The sequence below is a fragment of the Aptenodytes patagonicus genome, chromosome W (genome assembly GCF_965638725.1).
Source record: "Aptenodytes patagonicus chromosome W, bAptPat1.pri.cur, whole genome shotgun sequence".
Lineage (NCBI taxonomy): Eukaryota > Metazoa > Chordata > Aves > Sphenisciformes > Spheniscidae > Aptenodytes > Aptenodytes patagonicus.
The window spans coordinates 18154013-18177242 of record NC_134981.1 but is presented as its reverse complement, the minus strand read 5'-3'; the positions used below and the strand labels follow the sequence as shown (position 1 = coordinate 18177242).

General features: G+C 40.1%; 1 pseudogene; it reads left to right on the top strand.

Annotated features, from left to right (window-relative positions):
- Positions 1-292: 292 nt before the first annotated feature.
- LOC143172180 (FYN-binding protein 1-like) overlaps positions 293-23230 on the top strand; it is a 44217-nt pseudogene continuing 21279 nt past the window's right edge.

Genomic DNA, 23230 nt, shown 5'->3' with positions numbered 1-23230 from the left:
CAGAAATAAACAGAAATTATAGTATGCACAAAAGGAGCTGCATGACCACTCTCTAAAGGCAGTACCTGCACTGAAAACTTTAAAAGATTGTATAACCACAGTAAGGATATAACAAAATGCTCAGCTTCTCTAACCCTACAGGAAGATGTGCTACAATATCTCCACAGCCAATCAGCAGTACTACAAGCCTCAGACCAGGAAACTCTTTAAAGTACAGTATGTGTGAACATTGCAACTGAGACTTTCTCATTGCTGCTCTTTCTTTTTCTCTTCTTTATGCTCATAGGATGGCAAGGCAGATGTGAAGTCACTCATGGCGAAATTTAACACGGATAACAGCCCCACAGAGGGTGTTTCTGGTAACAGTCGACCCTTCAAAGTCCCAGGACAACCTATCCATTCAGGATTACAGACGAGGAAAGCAGCACTTGAGAAATTTGCAAGTCAAGGAAATGCAACTTCTCCTTCAGGACCCAGTACCTTTCACAAACCTGTTCATCCTAAGCCTCCTCTGGCGGTCAAGTCTTCAACTGATGATAAGACAGAGAAGGATCCAAAGCCCCCATATTTGAAACCAGTGGCATAAAGGTTTGGGGTTCAGCTTCAGGCAACTAACAGAGAAAATGATGGAAAAGCTGGATGCACTAACCCCCCCACCAAAACCAGTGACGTGGTAAAAGAAGAGCCAAAGCTGCTGTATCCAAAACCTGCAGGGAACAAGTTCCTTAACTCTGCTTCTCATGAGAAAGAAAAAAAGCCTCTGGGAACAAAACCAAATTCGAATTTTGCACCACAGGAGAGTGAGGCAAAACCAGCATTTTCAAAAGTAACTGGAGTTAAGGAAAACTTCATGTCTGCAACACAAGAAAATGAGCCCAAGCCTCCTTTCTCTAAACCACCTCTTGCACAGAAACCTTCTCTAAACCATGAGGTCTCCCACAATGAAGGCACTTCTAATAAAAATGTTTTTCTGTATAGAGGACTATCAGGCCCTAGACCAAATATACGCTCATTTAAAGCAGCAAAGGAAATGGACGAAAATAGTAACTGTGCTGCAGAAGCTGCAGGCAGTCATTTTTCTAACATGGCTCTGAAGCCTACTGGCCACTGGTCCAGCTCATCTCAAGGTACCCCCAAAAACGTGGAGGAAAAGACTGAAGAAAAGGAAGTGAGTGCTGCCAAGAACATCTTTCTCAACAAAATCAGCCAGGAAGAATCAGGTTCTTCTTCTCCGAAGTTCTAGAAGATAAACACAGCACTTGCTTCAGATAGGCCATCAGGTGGATCACAAGAGAAAGAGGATGGGGACAGGAGCTCAGGAACCCCCAAGTGGAAGGCTTTGCCCCCAATATTCAAGCTGGGACAGCCCCCGCAGAAGCCCAGCAGACCCCCCAGCATGGACCTGGAAAGGTTCCAGAAGAGCAGCCCAGTTCTTGCTTTCTTGGGTATTTGCTTTTTTACCCATTTAGTACCCGATTCATTTCAGGTGGAATCCCCTCTTCTGTTCAGAAATAACGACCTGTGCATCAGACAACCCCTTAAAGCTTTAACCTATGCTCGTGTCTCTTCTGTACAGGACAGAAAATTATATCCTCCCTCCCTCAGCAATAGAGTGTAGGATGAATGCTTTCTATATTGGGTTTATTTGTTTTTCAAAACTACTTAGATGTAGCTATAACTTGTATCAGAGAGTTTAAGTATTTTTCTCAACAGACATTTAAGTCCTGACTTCCTATAAATGAGGTGTTGATGTTCTGTGTCCTGTTCTCAAAAGTAACTTCCTGAGCACAGCTTGAGGGCCACCAAAATGATATACTACAACCTGTAGTAACCACACCTTTTTTTTTTTCTTTTCTTTTTTGCCTTTCACAATGACTAACCACAACGTGACCCTATAGTTGCTGTATTTTAATGTTTGTTTAGAAAGTTGAACACTATGCAAAGTTACAGAATCAATTGTTCCCACATGGAGCTGCATCAATTTTATATCCAGATCTGAATCCAGACTCCAAAAGCATCTCCATGACTTAGTGTTTTCTGCTAAATTTGCATGATTTCAGTAGTGTGGCAGTTAGTAGCACCTGAGGCTCTGCCTCACTATTTTTGTGAAGAACCAAGCCTCTGAACTTTCTGATGGTTGTAATCCAGGCGTGAATATTAAGGCTTGTCACTAGGTTTCTGTAAAACTTGAGATGGTTTTGTGTGTGATGAGAGCTTCTGTAAATACATTTGAAATATCTGGGAGGACACAAATTCCTGTGAAAAAAAAATCACTGTGACTCTACTCCTGCAAAGAGTTCTGCTTCAACAGGTTCCTTTCACCACATAAGACAAGTTGCAGCAACGATATAAGCTGTTTCGGAGGCACTTAAAATATGCCCTTGAAAATCTCATGTAAAAATATAGTTTCTAAAGTTAGACCCAGAAATCCACTGTCACCTCCTTGAAGGAAAGATCAGGTTTTCTGAGGTTCTGAATGTCCTTAATTCTCCCTTAAATCACCTGTATGTCAAACTTTTGGGTTAAGGTTTTCCTCCAAAGCATTTTAGGCACTCTGACAATTTTAAAAAGTTAAAATCAGCCACCCTTACCTCCAGTTGGAATGGGTGATGCCAATTGCCATGTTTCTATTACAAATTTTATAGTAGCTGAAGGAGGCTTTCTCTTTTTTCTTATAGCGCCAGGTGCTGGGAACTATGATTGCATGAGAAACTCTGATCACATTTTAAAATCAAAGTTTTGAGCTGTATGGGTCCAGAGGAAAGCTGTTCTTGATCTCAGTGCATGAGAGAAACAAGGACAGAACTAAAAATTTATTATTGTGTTAAATTTTTATGGGGGGTTTTTTTCATTTATTTCTGTTTTTTTCTTAATGCACTGTTGTCTGTATTGAGCTCAGGAAGTAAAGAATATATTCAATCCTCACATCTAATTTTTTAGTTCAAGTCATTTTATCTAGTTATGTCCTGCAACAAATTGTGTCAGGTGATACACACAGCTAAGTAATTTCTGATAATGAGGGGCATTTCACCTACGCATCTCTCTTAGATTTAATTAAACAGATCAAACTTGGACTCTTACATTTTCAGTGTAGTCAGTGGGAAAGGGAGATGCCCAATTATGTGATTCAGAGCATTTAAGTTAGATGCCTAATGTAGCTGATGATAGATGCTCTGAATAACTCCACACTATGCATGTGCAATATATCAGGTACATTCATGTAATTTAATTGACACAAAAATTGTCCTTGTGCCTTCGGTATTTAGAATACAGCATGTCTTGTGTTTCACCAGTTTTGAATGCATGTAAGACTGGTCTTCCTGAGACAGAAGACATTCAAAGGGGTTATGACTGGATGAAAAAGCTCAGAGCTGAGTTTCTCCAAAGACAAAAAGCCATGCTAAAAACACAGAGTGTGCATGCAACTATATATACTGTTATTATTAACTCCACTCAAAAATTATGAATGTATTAGTAACATAAAATGCACTGTCTTGTCAACTGCTACATTCTGGTTTTCCTGTGTTACCCTACATTTATGGAAATGTTCTCACAAATCCATGATCAGGGCCAGATCCTCAAATGGTGTAAATCTGTGTAAATTGGCATATTTCTTTTAAAGAGATACAACAGTCTGAGCAGCTGTTCCTTCAGCATGACTGGCTTCTCAAAATGGAAAGGCAGCATTTTCAGCAAATGACACCAGCAAATGTTTTGATTAAACAAAAACAATAAGAGCTTTGCTAGCTAGAACTTTGAGAAGTCCTGATGAAGGCTGAAAACACCCCAAACTGTAATTAATTTTTTAAAAATATGTTTTTTAGTTTATTTTTAAGTAATTAATGGAGGAATTATTTTATTTGTTTGTTTGTTGTTTATTTATTTATTTTTCTGGTTCCCATGCAGTTATAGTCACAAAGCATTTTTTCATCTTCTTTTTAAAATTGAGGATTAGAAATATTTATCCTATGCATTTAAAATGAATACTGTGAACAGGGCTATAAGGATAATACTAGAACTTTTGCTAGAAGGAGGATCTCCAGTTGTCACTAACCAGCGCTAGCGCAGCCGCTGGCCTGGATGAGTCACATTGGGAACAGGGGCTAAGGATGGAGCTGCCCAGTGTGGTGGCACAGGTTGTTCTCCAAACATGTTGCAAAATACACACCCAACTAAGTAGAACTGAGGGGTCAGCCATGGTCTTCTCTACTTCACACTCTTTGGGTCAGGGCAAGACTGAAAGATTTATAAACCACATCAATACGAAAGCTGTTCATACTGGCCCTGAACTTCAGCTTTCCCTTGTAAACTTGGCATGTAGACCTTGATGTTCTGTTTGGCTTTAATTAATGCAGCTCATTTCTTTGTGGCCAGAACTCTATGTAGAACAGTTTTGGTGGAGAGACCAGGTGTTCTAGAGTAAATCCTGAACAAACTCATTTTCAGCTCAACAAAGTTATTCATCACTGCTGGGTTTCTTGGAACGTTAAACTTAAATGACAAAACCTACCTGCTTTGGAAGGGCAGTTAAACTGAACTGCTTTCTTTTTTTTTCTTTTTTTTTAACTGTCATTTCAAGAATCAAAGTCATGTCAGGACGATGCCACCCCACAGCACAAATTCTTCCTGCTCATTACTTTGTCCTGATAAACAGCAGCTTGCCATAGTTGCTTAATTTGCTGTTGTGATTCAGGTGCTGAGTAAAAAGAAGAATGAGCAAATGGAAATGGCTTTCTCATCCAACAAGGCTTTCTGAGATCTAACCTTTGGGGTTTTTGATCTGTATTAGGGCAAAAGTTAGGATTTGTGTTGTTCTTTGAAAAGAGAAAACCTCCACACATGGCGGTTGTTATACTTGTGTTAGGGCATGTGCCTGGGGTGCAGAAAACCTTGTATTGCCTGATTTGAACCAGGAGTTTGAACTTGGCTTTCTCAGAAGTATCAATTCACCCCTCTGATTGTTATCCTTTCCCATGAAAGCTGCTTTACTGTTTTTTCATAATCAAGTATTCACTGGGCATGAAATAACTTTAAACATTAGAGGCTGAAGTACTCACCTTAGATGCAGCAGTCTTATTCATGTGTGGGAGAAGGATTTAAACTGTCCACCATGCCAGCATGAATACTAAGGGATGTTGTTTTGGTGTTGGCCTTGCTTTGGTTTAGAAATTTTCACCTGATCCTGAAAAAATTTTCTTGATAAAATTTCTGTAGATACAAGTGTGTTGCTGAGGAAAGTTTGACTATTGATGCATTCAGTGCATGATTTTCCAGTGAAGGCAGGTTTTAAGAAATTCCTGTCGGGGCCTGTGAATACATGGCACTCCAGTAAATTCCTGTGTTATGTCCCACTCCAGCAATTTTCCCTGAGAGTAGATCATATTTACATCAGCGTGGAATCAGTGAGATGCATGTGCTTTCTAGATTCAGAAAATAATACTAATGATACAGTTTAATAATAAACACTCAAATTGCAAACAGGGCTTTGTTAGAAAAAAAAGAAGAGAAGCAAAGTCATTTTGCTGACAGCTTTCCATGTGAGGCCACAACCATACCATTGCTTTCAGAGGAGAACTGTACCTGGGCTGACTTCAGTGGGATTGTGTGTGTACAGATGGCCACCCACATAAAGTCAGTTGAAGGCTCAGAGTCCCTAGCGCTCTAAATACCTCTGAATACCTCGTGAATGATCAACACTGGGGCTTCAGCTAGGGAGAAGATTCTGAGCTGTACTGGGAGAAACGAAAGGAAACTGTACTGAATCAAGGACAAAAGAATACATGCAAGAAAATTCTCATGATTTATAATTTGGGTTGTGGTCATGTCTGCAGTCCCTGTTGAGGTTCTGTTCTGCAATGGATTGTGTATCCACACAGTGACATGGCTATTTGAGTTGGATAAAACAACCAGAGAGAAAGGAGGAATTAAAATTTGAGGTGCATTGTCAAAGTTATCACAACACACTGTTGGCAAAGTAATTAACAATCAAGCACCACTCCCGAGGACAGTAAATGTCTTTGCAAAGCCCCTTAGAACCAGTCAATTGTTGCTCTTACTTGATGGCAAGATGAAACAGCAGCTTCCAAAGTTATAAAGAACAGGATTTTTTTTATCACAGGATGTCACTGCTGTTTACAGCAGAATCTGGACTTAAAAGGTCAATGTAGGTTTTCTTTTTTTACCTCAGTGCTAGATTGGATAAAGTTACGCAACAGCTCAGTATTAAGGTGTAAGAGGATGAATTGTAACTTGAGCTAAATCATCTAAGACAGATGAAACTAAAAGTAGGTGATGATATCAAACAATGCAGTTCAGGGTGGGGTGGGGGTAGCTGTGTGTAATGATGCGATGCCTCTGTTTGCACTGGTGAACTATAGCATGCCATAAAACCTTGTACAGCTCAAGGAAGTGTCAAAATTATAATTTCAGAATAGCATGATAATTATGTGCAACATAATGCCTGGATTTTGGTATACATAGCTAAAATGTTGAATTCTAAGTGATACAAAAAATGTACTGAAGTGACACTATTTGTGGGGATTTGAAGACCTTCAAGGCTTTTTATCTAGTCTTTTATTAGATTTCGTGATGTTGATGTCTATTATTATTGGTCCCCCATACATTTACCTGAAAACTATGAAAGTGAAGTTGAAATTATGATCACACAGGTCTGCCAAGAACTTAACTTTGCTGGATCTGCTTGAAAGCAACTACAAAATCTGGACAAGTAGTTGTATGTAGTTTTTAGTGGAAACTAATGTAAAAGCTCTTCAGCTTTCCTCTAAGGACATTCCTCTCTCCTTCTCTGAAAGTGAGAGAACCCAAAGGATTCTTCTTTCATCAGCATTATACTGAAATATTTTACACCTCTGAGAAACAGGAGAATAAATTTTAAGTTCCTAGAACTGAAGAAAGATGCTCAGCTGAAATATAGTCAAAGTTGTGCATTTATCATGAAAATCAGACCGCAGTGTATGAAATCCCAGACAATGTACATAGTTTGGTACAAATGCAATGACATCACCTATATGGGTCTGACCCCAAAGGAGTTGTCTCACTCATGGGATTGGTATAAGATCAGTTTAAAAAAAGAGGTTTGAACTCTTTTGTAATTTCAATATTATTTCATTGGCCATCTTTCAATAGCTCAACCTGTCAGTTCCAAAAGACCAGTTCAATTAATTTTCCCTCAATCTTTTTGCTCACAACTTCATTCTCTGGCTATAATTAAATGCACCATAATTATAGAATATGCATTTAAGACTAAATTTTTCAATAAACGAAGAGTGGACACATGCTTTCAGTCTGCTTCAGTCAGAGAGAAGAATTTTCATATTTTTTAAGAGCCTCCACAGCAAAGAATATTAATACTATGGAGGACATCCTGCCACACTGAAGTTTTTGAAGCATTGCCTTTAATTGATCAAGGATTCACCATATAATTCTGCTAAAATATGTGGACAAGACTACAAATTAAACTGATAGTATGGCTTACAGCACTGAAAAAGATAAATCACTGCAATTTAAAAATGAATACAACCATCCTGATAGAAATATGAATGAGAAGTTATTTATCTGCCTAAGAAAACAGATGAATCTAATCCAAGTTATAGATAAAATAAGTCTTGAGGGAAACCAACATTTAGTATTTCCCTGCAGAAGATTGTTCTGGGTACAACTTGCTGTTGTTGTGTATTAGGAAGCAAAAGTACACAAAAAAACATTGCAGATCAGTATTTAAACTCATTGCCCTTGATTATTTCCTTAGCTACAATAGTCTGCAATATCTTTCAAATAACTTAATGTATATTTTTAGTTAAAAAGGAATGAAATGTATCCATCAAAAAAACCACCAGAGGACAGTTCTCAGTTGTGAATAGTCATAGCTTCTGCAATTGGCACATTCATAGATCTTCCCCTAAATATCTCCATTTTTGTTTGCTAGACCTTATGTGGCACAATTGTTCCCTTCCAGATGATCTGATTGTAGTAAAATTAAAAGATATGGATTGTTTATATCACAGTATAGAGGCACAGAAATATATTTTTCTCATGTATATACTTGTTATAGTCTATGTATGAATTATAGTCACTCCTGCAGTTGACTATGCTAAATCCCATTGAGTCAGCTATAATTATTTCTGAGCTGAGACTTCAGAATCTAAGATACAGAATTTAAGATTCTGAAGAGAAACCATGCAAATGCACCTATTAATTCTGTTAAGTAAACCTAAACGATCACTTACTAGCAATTCCAAACACATGTTGACGTGCAATTTGAATTTTTTTTGAGGCCACTTCTGGTTTGAGTCAAAGTATATGCCTAATATATTCTCTGAATAGGTCTGGACTTCTGCAAAGGACTGAATGAAATGCATGACATGTTATGCTTGTATTAGAATCCAGTGTACGCCTTCAGCAGGGTCAGTGCTGTATGGGCTTAACACAATGTCTTTGGGATTATACCACATAAAAAAAGGAGTCTTTGTGAAGGAGTGTTGAGAACACTACTTAGAAAAGAGAATTTATAAGGAGAAAAAAAAAAAAAGACAGCTATGTCTTTATCATGGAAGGTGACAGAAAGGAAATTGCTAGAGAGAAAAACACTAAAACTGATGGAACTGAGTAATTCTCTCCGCTTAATTGTTTTCTTGTTTTAGTTTTTGAAATCTTGTTATTTCCTACACCTATTTTGATTCACATGAAGAAACACTTTTGATGAACCTTCATCATTTGGTTGCATTACATGGGTCACAGTACACAAGTAGTTCTGTTGTACCAAAGCCGCAAGTATTTTGAAACCTGTCCATATCCCAGAAAATAATGTGAATACAAATTATATTAATAATTTTAACTTAGAGCTCAATAAGAATGATATGAACTAGCTGAAAGTTTCCCATTCTTTAAGTTGATACATATTTTGCTGAAAATCTACTTTGCAACTAATTGTAGCAATGAAGTGTATCACATTACTTTATAGGCAGCTTTATGGTAAAGCTGGGAGAAAAAAAACCTTTTTTCCCAGATATGCAAAAATATTGTGGTCATGAAGTTCTGGACATATTGCTGGTACAATTATTGGAGAATGCATCTTGAACCCTAAAGGTCTTGTGTTTAGCTAGCTTAAAAAAAAAATGCTTTGTACTCTGTTTACTCATAATTACAAGAATGTTTGGCATATACTCATGTATTTGAAGCTTGATACATACTGAAGTTTCCCTTTGAGCTGGGAGGTCTTAATTTCTCTGTATTGTTTAAATAATATTTCCTTAGTGGCTCACAGATGTAAAACCTATGCAGAATGCATAATGTTTGAATTTGAGACAATATATACAAAACTGGAGCAATTATTTCCATCTTTTTATTTCCTAGACCTATTTTGGTTCACAGGAAGAAACACTTTTAATGAATCTTCATCGTTTGGTTGCATTACATGGGTCACAATACATAAGTTAATAAGTTGACTAATTAAGTTAGTCATCTGAATAGTTCATTATAGGAAACAGCTAGTCATTCCTGAAAGCTTTGATCTTAATTATTGAATACTAAAGTAATTATTCAATACTGATAGAGACAAACAAAATATTAAGCATTTCATAGTAAAGATTTTAGGAAGCTTTTCAAACAGTATACTAACAATTAATTTTATCCTAAAAGGTTCATTTTATTAATGAACATTTCTGATGTCATTGATTTCCACCCAAAACTGAACCCTCCTAAAATGCGTGCATTTGGAACAATGATGTTCCTTGTTTGCAGATCCTGAACAGAAAATGTGCAAACCCCCACTATTTGAATGCAAGGCTTTGTTGCATGGGAATTTTTTATGCAACTGAGGTTTTATATATCAGTGTTTATACTCCTATGATTAATTTTTTAACTAGAATTGCATGCTATGTATGATAGCATCAATTTGTTCATCAATTTGTTGATTTGGGAAATAAATAGTCACATTTTAAGTAAATTTCTTTCAGTACATTTTCTTTTGCTTGCCTTTGCATCCATGTACGCATTTTCTTTTGCCTTCTCTTTCAAATATAAATGATTTACCAAAGATTTATTTTAAACTATTGTTACCTTACATGTCCTCCATCTCTGAATACTTCCAATTGCTGTTCTTTTTTCTTGCGTATTACATGATACCATGCAATATAAAGTTAACTGGCTCAGGTTTATAAATATTTCTTATTAAAAACAGAAGTAATCATTAAGGCTTTTCATCAGACAATGAAAAGTTTCACCTATAGTCCAAAGGGGAATTAATTTTGTGTTCCCCTTTAGATAAGGATAGGTATCTGCGTATGATTACACACCTGTAGTTTGAAATCACTTCCCTCATGCTAGTCAGCACTGCCCAGATTAAGCATTCTGAATATCTAACCTCATATTTAGTCACCAGAAGGCTCAGTCCTGCAAGCTTTTACATACCACAGTACTTTGGATGAAACCTGTGCGTTTTCTTTTGGGAGTAAGATTACATGTATGCTTAATATTTTTCAGCTGTCAGCCTTAAATGTAGATTTAGATGCTCACTTTCAGGTGTTGTTTATCCTTCATCTGTTTGTCTCTACATTCTCACACAGAATGGGAAAAGCCCTCTACCAGGTATGTGGTCTGGGACTTAATACGTCATCTCCATGTCATTTTGAGAATATAAGGCATTGAATAGGTGTTAAGTGTTATATGAAATACCACTAAGGTAGTCTGTGCATCTTCTCTGGAAACAAGATTTCACAGTTGAGATCAGTGAGAAGTTCTGCTTCAAAAAGGGTAAATTCTCCATCTGCTCTGATCATGTTGTTCATGATGTATGAGCAAATATCAGCAAAGTAGTCTTAAAATGGATGGAGACCTGTGCTAGGTCTCTCTTTTCCCCTTTTTCCCTCCTCCAAAATTCCCCCTTTTTTTTGGAGGTGATTTCCTTTGTACAAAGCTGAAAAAGCAGCTTTACCATCTAACTGGAAGTAGAGTCAGGAGAGATGAGGAGAATAAAAGAAAAAAAAAATGAAGAAAAGATTGTACCCAGGTATTCCTTAAAGTGGGGTCTGGATTCAAGGAGGGCAATAATTTAAAAACATTCTGTGGTTCTTGCTTTCAAGGTGCGAGCAGTGTCTCAAATAATCTTTGTGTCTCTGCTGTTACGGTATGTCTGACAACAGCATAATCAAAAGTACTGAGCTTCAGTGATGTTGCAAGTGTACCTGCTTACTTTGAGCAGCTCCAAAGCAGCATAATTGTGAAACCTGAAACCATGGCTTGTATCTAAATGAATATGCAGGTTAAGGAAGCAGAGCAGAGAACAGCTCCCTGCAAATTATGAATAAAGTAGGAAGTGGGTGATCAGCTGCTGCAAATGTTGTTGCAGGTTCTTAGCAAACTCTCTGTAAAACCCAGAAAGCTTCCCAGATCTTGCATGTAGAAATGGTGACATGTTTTGCAGTAAAACTGAAAATCAATGTTGCATTTGCGGAGTAGCTCAAAAGCATTTTGTTTTATAAAAGGAATGCTTCTTTCAAAATGCAAAACTCTTGACCAACAGTGTAACTGCTTGAAAACTCCTGAAGTCCTTTTTTATAAAACCTAAAGACATTCATTAAGAAATGTAAAATTCCAGGCATTTTTTCCTGTAGAATGTTTGGAGTCTCCTTGCAGTAGCTGATCATTGTCAGTTTTTCTTTATATTAAAGGGAATAAGGTCTTGCCAAAGGCTGTATATCTAGGCCAAAGAAAGAGGGAGATGGTCTGCTTTTTAGGATATGAAGAAACAGTTTTTCCCCTGTATGTCCGAGAGACTGCCTTGTTATGGAAGGGATTTTCTTACATATGTCTATTGCTATGTATTTATGGTAAAGTAGGTGCGATCAGAGTGAACTTGAAATGGAAGGTAGTGTGGTATGCACTGCTGTTGAGTTCCAGTTTTGTTTAGTATGCAATCTTGGACTAGAAACTTCTGGGTCAAGGCAATGGATACCTTAGATGCTACAGCCTGATACCTTAAGCATAATTAAGAGTTAAGTCTTTGCAGTTAAGTCTGGACTGTGTAGAGAATGGAGGCCAGGCTAATGCATTTGCAAGAGACTGTTGCTGAGAAGATACAATACAGCTGTTCTGAGCTAACTGGAATTTTTTAAGCTCTAGTGACTTTGAGAGCAGGTATATATTATTGCTGCAGTCCAGCCAAGGTGTGAGAAAAATATGAATAGCTGAAGCCAGGCCACCCTCTGCCAGGATGGGATAGTTTCCTACTTCAAGGGAGATTATCAAAATTATTATTAGTCATTGTTGCCAGTTAAAAGCTTTGTGCCAAGTAATCACATTCTATTGCAATACAAGTTGAATTGATCAGCAGGGTTTGTATCTTCAGCCAATGGATGTTGAACTGCAGGTGTGACTGCTTAAAAAATTTTTTTTTTTTGACTGCTTCTGTTCTGCTCAGGTTGATAATTAGATACTGTTCTTTACCTATGTGCCAATCTCTCATCCAAGCAGTGAGACACCATGGTATTTAGGGAGGGGATAAATAGAGACATGTCATTTCAGCTTTGTCAGTACTGGAGCCCATATCGCCCTTGCACGAGTCAAATTTATCTTACGATTTTGAAAAGGACTGGGGAGAACTTGTCCTGGCCAAAGTACTGGTTCCCATCAGATTCCTATCCCACCTCAGTGCTGCTTGTTGCATGTATTCTTCCAGTAAGGACTCTAGGCACTGATGGGATTTCCCATCAGAGTCTGTCACCCATTTCTGGCATTAGCATCTCAGGACAGAGTAATACAGCATCTCAGGACAGCCACTGAAGATTTTAGCAAGGTGGGAATGGATATCTTTTTCTCATCCTGCCCTGAAACTGGCTTGTGACCACATAGAGTACATGTGTTCCAAATAGCTGGACTTATTTGGGGTTTTTTACTAGTTTCTCTTTGAGTTCACAGAGGAGAGGTATGGGCATTATTGAGAACTGTTATACTCAGGTTGATTTCTCCTGAGGCTGTTGAACACAGAATATCTGGGCATGAAGGGAAGATGGGTTCTTTCTCTAGATGTTACGTTAGCTACCAAAGAGGTATCAGTATTTCTCTTTCACAAGCCAGGAATGGCAAGGGTCAAAGTCACAAGTTTTACATCAAGACAACTTCAGTGTCCTGAACTTCCTGATAAACAAACGTTCTCCAAGAACACAGGTGACCTTTTGGTTGCTGCATGTATGGAAGTTGTTTGGAAGGTTCCCCAAGAACACAAGAGAAGTGTTTGCAGTGTTTTGTGCACAGTTCTGCTGTAAGTACTAAAGCTCTGAGGATGATTAAAGAAGTTTAATACCACAAGCAGCAGCGTAATGTGATATTTGGTACTTTCTATGGATAGTTTCTATGGCAAGTTTCTCTTAGCTGCTATACAGCTGCACAGGTTTTGAGGAACTCATTCCTTTTCATCCATTCTTTCATTTCTTTGCTAAGAGCTTCAGTTTCTGCATCTGTTTCTTCAGTGTAGCACAGCATGTGAAAAAGCTGAGTCCCAAGAAGAGAGAAGAGGCTATTTGGAAACTGAGGTGTTAGTGGTCAAAGCTACCACACGTGGTCCTTAACACGGTTTCCTGTGATGAGAGTGCTTTGGGTGCATGTGAAGTCATGATGTAGTTTCAATTTGATTTCTTGTTCTGAGTGTCCGGAGCTGACTTCAGTTCCACTACCAGCACAGAGCCTTTCTGTGTCCTCAGAGTACCAAGCGTCTCAGAGACACAAAAAGATTAAAATAGGAAACAAAACACTATTGAAACATTATGATAGCTTTGGCTCTGTGAGCCTGATTATAACAGCTTTTTCATACTAAGTGTCACCTTCCTATCTAACTCATCCCATTATTTTCAGTATTTTACACCCACAGCAGTCTCAGTCAGTGTAAGTGACAACAAAAAAAGCTTTTACAAATATATTAATGACAAGAAGAGAGCCAAGGAGAATCTCCATCCTTTATTGGATGCGGGGGGGGGAACATTGTCACCGAGGATGAGGAAAAGGCTGAGGTACTTAATGCCTTCTTTGCCTCAGTCTTTAACAGGCAGACCAGTTATCCTCAGGGTACTCGGCCCCCTGAGCTGGAAGACAGGGACGGCGAGCAGGATGAACCCCCCGTAATCCAAGAGGAAGCAGTCAATGACCTGCTATGCCACCTGGATGCTCACAAGTCTATGGGGCCGGATGGGATCCACCCGAGAGTGCTGAGGGAGCTGGCGGAGGTGCTCGCCAAGCCGCTCTCCATCATTTATCAGCAGTCCTGGTTAACGGGGGAGGTCCCGGACGACTGGAGGCTTGCCAATGTGACGCCCATCTACAGGAAGGGCCGGAAGGAGGATCTGGGGAACTACAGGCCTGTCAGCCTGACCTTGGTGCTGGGGAAGATTATAGAGCGGTTCATCTTGAGGGCGCTCACAAGGCATGTGTGGGACAACCAGGGGATCAGGCCCAGCCAGCATGGGTTCATGAGAGGCAGGTCCTGCTTGACCAACCTGATCTCCTTCTATGACCAGGTGACCCGCCTAGTGGATGAGGGAAAGGCTGTGGATGTGGTCTACCTGGACTTCAGTAAGGCCTTTGACACTGTCTCCCACAGCATTCTCCTAGAGAAGTTGGCGGCTCACGGCTTAGACAGGTGTACTCTGCGCTGGGTCAAAAACTGGCTGGACGGCCGGGCCCAGAGAGTTGTGGTGAATGGAGTTCAACCCAGTTGGCGGCCGGTCACGAGCAGTGTTCCCCAGGGCTCAGTTTTGGGGCCGGTCTTGTTCAATATCTTTATCGATGATCTGGATGAGGGGATCGAGTGCACCCTCAGTAGATTTGCAGATGACACCAAGTTGGGCGGGAGTGTTGATCTGCTCGAGGGTAGGAAGGCTCTGCAGAGGGACCTGGACAGGCTGGATCGATGGGCCGAGGCCAACTGTATGAGGTTCAACAAGGCCAAGTGCCGGGTCCTGCACTTCGGCCACAACAACCCCATGCAGCGCTACAGGCTTGGGGAAGAGTGGCTGGAAAGCTGCCCCGCAGAAAAGGACCTGGGGGTGTTGGTCGACAGCCGGCTGAATATGAGCCGGCAGTGTGCCCAGGTGGCCAAGAAGGCCAATGGCATCCTGGCCTGTATCAGAAATAGTGTGGCCAGCAGGAGTAGGGAAGTGATCGTGCCCCTGTACTCGGCCCTGGTGAGGCCCCACCTCGAATGCTGTGTTCAGTTTTGGGCCCCTCACTACAAGAAGGACGTCGAGGTGCTGGAGCGTGTCCAGAGAAGGGCAATGAGGCTGGTGAAGGGTCTGGAGAACAAGTCTTATGAGGAGCGGCTGAGGGAACTGGGGTTGTTCAGCCTGGAGAAAAGGAGGCTGAGGGGAGACCTCATGGCTCTCTACAACTACCTGAAAGGAGGTTGTAGCAAGGTGGGTGTTGGTCTCTTCTCCCAAGTAACTAGCGATAGGACGAGAGGAAATGGCCTCAAGTTGCGCCAGGGGAGGTTTAGATTGGATGTGAGGAAAAATTTCTTTACTGCAAGAGTGGTTAAACATTCGAACAGGCTGCCTAGGGAAGTGGTTGAGTCCCCATCCCTGGAGGTATTTAAAAGACGAGTAGATGAGGCGCTTAGGGACATGGTTTAGTGGGCATGGTGGTGTTGGGTCGACGGTTGGACTCGATGATCTTAGAGGTCTTTTCCAACCTCAATGATTCTATGATTCTATGGTTCTAAGTGTAGGTAATTACACCTCTAAAGGCAGGGAAGAGTCAGTTCTATAGTTAGAAAATAAAAAGGCAATGTTTCCATTAATATGATGATAATTTAGTTATTGTTAGATTCCAGCAATGTATAAAGATTAAAAGGGACAGGTCATTCAGCCCTTATACTTAAAAATAAGCACTTAATCTAAAATGCATCTGGTGTCCTTTCCTGGCTCAGTTTCCTATTGCCTGGATTTGGCTCTCGAGACATCAGATGAAATAAGTATTATGCACAGGAACTTGGGCAGAATTTTTACCTTAGTCCTACAAACTAATCACAATGAAGTAATGCTGTATGATGACATAATGCAGGTATGCAATTATGCATGCAATTTTTGTGCATATACACAACCTGTATTAGGGCAACATAAATATAACCATGGAAAAACTGATATAGGATTCACTGTTAAAACACAAAAATTGGAGAGTATAATTAATACCAATTAACATGGCTTTTATGAAAACAGTCTGTCTGGCTTCATTCTTTGGTTAGAATCTGCTTGAAAGAATTCAACTGCAGATACATGCTTAGATTGTCAGTGCTATTCATCTTTATCAGGGATTTTGGAACAATAAGAGATTATAGCTGATTAAGTCTGTAGATGAATAAAGACTGTGAAGAGTTAAACGCGAACATGCAGTCCTCGGAGACTCATACAAGGAGAGCACAATCATTTGTAATCTTGGCTCATTTAAACGAAGTTTGTCTTTACTCAAATGCAAATATACGTGTAGAATGAAGAAATGTAAACCATACCTGTGAAAGAGGTAGTGTAATGCCCTGGGAAAAAATCTAGACATTAGAGAGGATAAACAACTCTACAATTGAGTGAGGACAATGATGTGACAGAAAAGTCTAATGCATAGTGGTTTTCAGCCTGTAACCCTAAATTCTTGGAGTTTTACCCTTAAGGAATCTTCATATAGTTACAAAGTTTTTGAAAAAAAGCTTTTTACTAATGGGCCTTAGTTTGATATTCAGGAGTCTGCACTTCCAAAACAGCAGGAGGGATAACAATTGGAGAATATACTGAATCCCCCTGGATGCAATCAGTAGAGATATGGCCAGATGAAGAACGACTTCTCAAACTGCCACTTTTCTAGTATGGGCTTGCTAGAAAATTAAGTCCAGCCTTTTACAACTTACATTACAAACATATTTGAAGATGTACAGAGATCTGTACAGCTCTTAATCAATGCCAAAATATCTTTTAATCTCTCATCCCTTCCCTTTAAACTGTCTCTGAGCAAGGAAAACTCCAGCAAGACTGCATCGGTGCTCATGTGACACTTTGCAGCTGGTCTTTGCAAGCAAATTGTAGAATTAAATGATAATTTAGTTTTAAAGCACAAGAGTTTATATACTGGACAAACTGATGTTTTTGTGTCTTGTTCATGTCTCGGCAAAGACATTTTCAAGGTCTTCTATAGGCAGTAAGTTCTAGGCAGAGCCTCTCTACTCTGGTAAGATAAGGCACCAAATATATCTAAGAAACAGGTTCAACAAAATATATTTGCTCTGGGGAGTGTGCAGTACTGATATTTTATCCTAATACTTCATGTAAACAGTGAGGTTCCTTCTTCAGCTGTTTGCTTGATAAATTTAGTCTGTTCTGCTTTTTTCAGGCCCTAAAAATGAAGGTTTAAAACATATAGCACCTTCCTCAGCATCACTGTCCCCACCTGTACCTCTACCACACTCTGCTATGCAGTTGCCACCTCCTCCACCAGCCTCTCACCCATCCCTGCAGGCCCCAGCAGCTCCCAGCCTGCCACCCAGAAACATCAAGCCCAGCTCTGAAACAATGTAAGTGAACATAAAACCCAAGGTCTTTATTTTCTCACCATTTTCTGCCTATTACTTTGCTCATGCAGTAGCAGGTGAAGACTGTTTCCCAGGTTTCTGGGGGAGTGAGGTCCCACACCACTTTCCTTGTCCTACCCTGTCCATGGCCTGTTTGAAATTAGTTTTTATTAGCTTGAAAGCTCCATCTATTCAGTTGATTCCCTAAATTGTCTTATCGATAAGAACACTTTTTTCTGCCCTGTTGGTAAGGGAGGGGAGGGGGGAAACAGACAGACACCCTGCTGGGTTTTATACTCCAGAGGGGTTCAAAGACTTCATACCCTGGTAGAAAAATCAGTTGTATCAATAACTGAAGCCTTCCCCTGCATTTTTCTGGGGGAAGAGGGCCACGAGGGTCAGGTCTATCAGTTGATACCCCAGGAAACAGCTTTGCAAGGCAGAGGTACTGAGCTCAGCGCTGGTTGTGAAACTGCACCAGGAGCCGCATCGTGACCTGTTGTGATAACATTGAAAAGCCTCTGTCACATATGGGGCTCCTTTCTTTATCCTTCTTCAAAAAGCTGCATACAAAAGGGGAACCTCCCAGTGACAAAGAGTTAAAAGCACTTCGGCCTAGTGTCAAAACTGACCAGAAACAAGCTGAGCCTGAATAATGAGCTGCTCTCTGGCCAGCAGTTACTGCAAATAGCAGCAAACGGCAGACAGGGAGAATATATTAGACATTAGAGAGGTGTGTGTCAGCACGCATACCGTACTTTGGTACGGATGGTGTGACAACATCAATCTAACTCTGTTGCTGTGCTCGGAGCTGTGGGAAACATTCCCCCAGCCCCGCCGGGGGACGGCCTCGGGAAACTGCCATCACCGCCCCATCTAGTGGCCGGAGCGCCGGGCGCCGGCAGCAGCTCCTGCGGCCCCTGCAGAAGCTCTCCTGGATATCCTCCTTGCCAAATCCTTGGGAGCCAAGTTTCTCCTCTTTGCCTTCATGGACCTGCAAAAATTACCTCCGGATTGTCCTTCTGCTCTCCCTTTCCTGCGTGCCCTCTGAACTCTCCCCTCTGCTGAAAACACGTGCCTGGGTGCTGACACCTTTTCTTTTACCCTGTCTCAGGGCTTTCTTCATCAGGCCAATTTTAAAAGATCACTTTCTGCTTTCAAGTCCTTTCTTTGATTACACTTCTCTGATGAGGACTGTCAGCCCTAGTTTTCTTTCAACTATTATAAGGTATTATAAAGTTAAAAGTCCCTGATGTTATTATTAGTTATATTCTCAATTTTTTGCTTTTCTCAGTTTGACAGCACTTTTAAATCTAACAACATCAGAGACCTTTTACCTGGCCTAACCTTATACCACTGTTTCTCTTGTCCCTTGTTTAGACTTTAAGCTCTACAAGTCAAGGAGCAAGTCTTAGAGCTATATTTAACATTGTGCAAAAGTCTGGCATTCTGCTTGTGCATTGTGTAAGAAGCCTGCACCTGCGAAGATAGTTAAAAAGCCCAACAGATTCTTTCCATTCAGCCAGCCCATCTGCCTATTATATTTTTCATACCACACTCATCTCTGTGGTATCTGAGCGCCTTTGGCTCATTTTCTCCTTTTATACTCAAGATCAAGGTATCCCCATGTGAAAAAATGAGTTACAGTCAGGAAGAACAATTTAGGGAATCTTGTGGGTACTTAAGTTGCATATAGGGCTCAACAGACTGTCCAGCCATTGCATAAAATAACCAAAAAAAGCACCAGAACAATGGTGAATGAAAATGCAATCATAAAACCATCTTCATAGGTTTCACATGTCCCCCTTTTCATATTTACAGAAGTCCAGACAATGAAGAAAATTATGATGATGTTGAATTTGTTTCACAGGGTAAGATGCATACATTTTAATTAATGGCAGCTATATGAAGCTGTAAGCATATTGTATTTATAAGATAAGCAAAAGCACATTGTATTCATGAGTGACTTGTGTAACTAATTATGAGACAACCGTCTTCATCCATAAAACTGCAGAACCAGCATAACACTAACTGTTCTATAATTAATATGACAGACTCTCAGGAACTGCTTTAAATATCCCCCCTCTCCCCCCCCTTTTTTCTTGTTAGAAATATACTGGGACTGTAAGTTACCAGATTTTCAAATCTGAACCAAAATGAATGCTGCTCTTTCGGAGCTGAAGTTGTGTGCTCTGGTGAAGCAGGCATTGTTTTATACTTGATAAATAAATAATTTGTTGATAGTGCTTTTAATGTCACTTTGTGGTCTGCCTTCAATAAGAGGCAGTGAGTTGCTATGTTGTACCAAGAGCAGCCAGAGAATCAGATTGTGACACACAGAATTTCAGTCTGCCTTCTGATCTCTCCTCAGGAGGACTCAGTCTGTGCCAGACTAATTATGCCCTAATTAGCATAAGAGGCAAGAAGACCATTTGACAGAGACTATAAATAGTGAAAGGTTTTGATAATCGGCGAGCTAGTCTTTTGTGGACTACCACCTAGCTCCCTACTTTACACAAACTAGAATAAAGAAATGGAAATACCTCGTCTCGGTGTGTGAATTGGCATTGCGCACTGGGCAACGAGCCCACATTTGGGACAACACTACCAGTTTCCAAGCTTGCTTGACAAAATTAGCTCAGAGATGTTTGGACATGCACATGCAGAGTCTCTTACCTACAGATAACCTTTTCTGGCGTACTGTCCTCTTGAGGACAGCCACTTTATGTATGTAATATAAGAGAAAGGGCTGCTTACTCTGTCTGTTGCAGCCACACTAAGGTTTAGAATATGTAGCTTTGATTTCACTGGGAGAAGTCTTTTTCCGTCACATGTAGTTCTTTGTTAACCTTGGGTAAGAAAGCTCTAGTGTGATTTGCTTCACTGCTACATTCAGTCCTGGCAATGCACTTTCAGATCATCAAGGGGAAAAGAGAATAAACGGGACAAGGAAGAAAAGAGAAGAATGGACCAAGAGAAGAAAGAACAAAAGGAAAAAGAAAAGAAAGAGCAGGAAATAAGGAAGAAGTTCAAAGTAAGTTTTTTGTTTTGTCTGGCCAAAGACATGTAGGAAGCATTATTTAGCATTGTCAAGTTCAAAATACACTTTTCAGCTGGCTACAAAACTATTTGTTATGGTAGGTAATTCAAGCACCTGGATAAATTCTGAATAAAGGTTTAAGCTACCCTTTTATGTTTGGCATATGCTTGACTTCAGGCTCTGTACTGAGGGCAAAGACATTTTTTCAGTGCTTATATAGTCTTCGTTAAATTCCCTTCTCACATTCTTTCTATGTAAAAAAGCCTTAAAAACATTTCCTTTCACTTTTCTGTTTAAAATGCATTTACGTCACTAGAATAGCATCAAAAGTCCTTAATAAAAGTGGGAATTGGATCCCATATATTTAGTGTTGTTTGCTTCACTGGAGTCAGGTACAACAGTATCCAGCCCTTAAGAGATTTTAACATTAAATTGCAACACATTGCCCTTGCCTTGGTCTCCAGGCTCAAGAGGCTTCCAGCCTAAATGGGGAGGAAAGGAATAGGGCACGTGTAGGGGGAGCTATAGTCACTGTCAAAGCCCAGGGGCTAAATAATGAGACAGTCCTTTCTGGTTTATATCATTTTTATATAGCTGGTGGTCAGCGTGCTCCCACAGTTTACAAATCTGCCAGTCATTTTCTGTTAATTAGTGTCTGTTCACAATGCTCCACTGTGCTTCTTTCAGCGTCATTGTACATAGTGGAAAGCTTTGTTTTTCTTCCTGTTACACTCTGTACACAGTAAAGCCACGGTGGTTCTCCCACATCATGGCCTTGGTCTGCTGTGGAGAGACTGACATGAGTTGAGGAGCAAATATTAAAGGACAATACTAATAGTTAATAACAGTGGGTTAGCTGGCACTTGTCAGGCCCCAAGTCTACTTTTCAGACCACTCCTGTGAAGTGTAGGCATTAGCGCACTGAATGCTTTCAGATTGCAGACTGCTCTCTTGTGGACATTAATGTATTTTAGTGAATATTTTCTTTCCCATTTCTTTGCCACCTATACAGAGATAGATATTTCTGAGCTAGTCTATAATTGTCGACAGCCACGTGCCTCTGCAAGACTGCATATATCTTAAAGCCACAGATATTAAAATCCAAAGTAGTTTCTCCATCACATATACTAAAGATCTCACAAAGAGAATCCTGAATTCCAGTAAACAGTGTGATCATCTCTTGAGAGTACTTGTAGGATCATTTATAGAGTAGAATTGTAAGCACGGAACATTATGTGGTAGACTTATTTATGTTAACGAACATTTATTCATGAGTAGTTCCGCTAGAACTACGTGGAGCTGCCCACTGGAATTAAATACGTCTGCTTTGTGAACCTGTGAAAGGCTCCATAGGTTAGCCTGTTGGTTTTAGTATTTCTGTGATTTTGCCAGTCACTCCTTCAGCTGCTCTACTGCTATGCCATTACCCTCTCTTTTCATTCCTGATTATTAATTTAAACTGGGTAGTTGGGGACAGGAGTGATGCCTTTCTGTTTATTTGCCTAGACTATTTTAAATGTCAATGAAACAAATGATCATCATTACAGTTATTTTCTCTTTTGTCTGAATGTTTGGGAAAGAACTCCATTTTTCCACATCTGTGATTTCTTTTGGTACTTTTTCTCTACAGTTAACAGGACCCCTCCAAGTCCTTCATCAGGCATGAGCTTGTGTTGACCACAAGGGAAGGGAGAATGAGCTGACTGTCAAACAGGGGGATGAGATTGAAATCATTTGTCTCACAGACAACCCAGAAGGAAAGTGGCTGGGCAGGATAAAAGGATGTTGTGAGTTCTGTTTCTTTACTGTGCTCCTGAATGTTTTCACTGTATGACAGCAAATGTGTGAGTGCATGCAGCATTACACCAAGGAGTAGCCTTACCAAGGCTGAGTCACTGGCCACCAAAGTAAATAATTACCACAACTCACCCTGCTGTCCTTAGCTGGCACGCAGGGCTCAGTTCATAGTAGGAAGTTATTGTACAACATAATGTAACATCTACAGGCACTAGAATAAATTAGGAACAATATGTTGGGATCTTCATGGACCTATTGAGAGGTAATTCCATGTCAGCCTTCAAATAGCATCAGAACTTGGCTACGTGCAAGTAACATGGATCGCTTTTTTTTCATGTCTTTGTATTAAAAATAAAATAAAATGGGTGTGCCTATAATAGAAGCAGAGAATATAAGGTCTTGGTTTAAGTGTTTGGCTTGTTCCTATTCTTATGGAAAGTTTCTAACTGATTTCCAGATTTTATTTTGTCTGAAACCGTAGAATCATTTAGGTTGGAAAAGATCCTTAAGATCATCGAGTCCAACCATTAACCTAACACTACCAAGTCTACCACTAAACCATGTCCCTAAGCACCACATCTACACATCTTTTAAATACCTCCAGGGATGGTGACTCAACCACTTCCCTGGGCAGCCTGTTCCAGTGCTTGACAACCTGTTTGGTGAAGAAATTTTCCCCAGTATCCAATCTAAGCCTCCCCTGGCACAACTTGAGGCCGCTTCCTCACGTCCCATCACTTGTTACTTGGGAAAAGAGACCAACAGCCACCTCACTACAACCTCCTTTCAGGTAGTTGTAGAGAGCCATGAGGTCTCCCCTCAGCCTCGTTTTCTCC